Below are 951 nucleotides of genomic sequence, written 5' to 3' on the forward strand. Positions count from 1 at the left end.
TTCGAGAACAGTTACTAACTTCAAAAATATAGTTAAAGGCTAGCCAGCCATTGACCTTCGTCTGTACGAATTCGCAACAGGTTGCCCAAACGGTTCCAGGAATCATCACCCTAGTGTGTGCGATTAATGAGTGGATCGACAAACATCTATTAGGTATATTACGAATGTAGATTGTGGACAGTTCGGATTATGGGTCGCACAGCAAGCGTGCAAGGGATAGGTCCCTGCTATCGCACTATTCATCTGTGTCCTCGATGGCTCAGATGGATAGAGCGTCTGCCATGCAAGCAGGAGATCCCGGGTTCGAGTCCCGATTGAGGCACACATTTTCAGCTGTCCCCATCGAGGTATACCAACAACACCTGTCGGCAGCTGAGGGTTTCAATTAATTATCCTTCATTTATAAGTATTGTCAATAATGTTTGTGTTCATTAGAGACAGGGGTATCGTCAGGTGTGCCCTAGGGTAGTGTGATAGGACCGCTGTTGTTCTCTATATACATCAATGATTTGGCGGACAGGGTAGGCAGCAGAGGCATCAGACTGCAGTTGTTTGCTTATGATGCCGTGGTGTACGGTAAGGTGTCGACGTTGAGTTAGACCGAATTTCCAGTTGGTGTGACGAATGGCAGCTAGTCCTAAATGTGGGAAACTGCAAGTTAATGCGGATGAACAGGAAGAACAAACCTGTATTGTTCGGATACAGTATTAATAGTGCCCAGCTTGACACAGTCAAGTTGTCTAAATATCTGGACGTAACGTTACAAAGCGATATGAGGTGGATCGAGCATGTGAAAACTATGGTAGGGAAGAAACCTGGTCGACTTCGATTTATTGGGAGAGTTTCAGGAAAGAGTGGTTCACTTGTAAAGGAGACTGAATCTCGTAGGACACTAGTGCGACCTATTCTTGAGACTCCTCGAGTGTATCAGGTCTGGCTGAAGGAAGACAT

At 45.6% G+C, this 951-nt stretch overlaps 1 non-coding gene across 1 annotated transcript; it reads left to right on the forward strand.

The window, feature by feature from the left end:
* The first annotated feature begins 248 nt into the window (after nt 1-248).
* Nucleotides 249-322, forward strand: Trnaa-ugc (transfer RNA alanine (anticodon UGC)). The gene has a single exon. It is a non-coding gene; the product is annotated as a tRNA-Ala (tRNA).
* Nucleotides 323-951: the final 629 nt, after the last annotated feature.

The sequence above is a fragment of the Schistocerca gregaria genome, chromosome X, assembly GCF_023897955.1.
Source record: "Schistocerca gregaria isolate iqSchGreg1 chromosome X, iqSchGreg1.2, whole genome shotgun sequence".
Classification (NCBI taxonomy): Eukaryota; Metazoa; Arthropoda; class Insecta; order Orthoptera; family Acrididae; genus Schistocerca; species Schistocerca gregaria.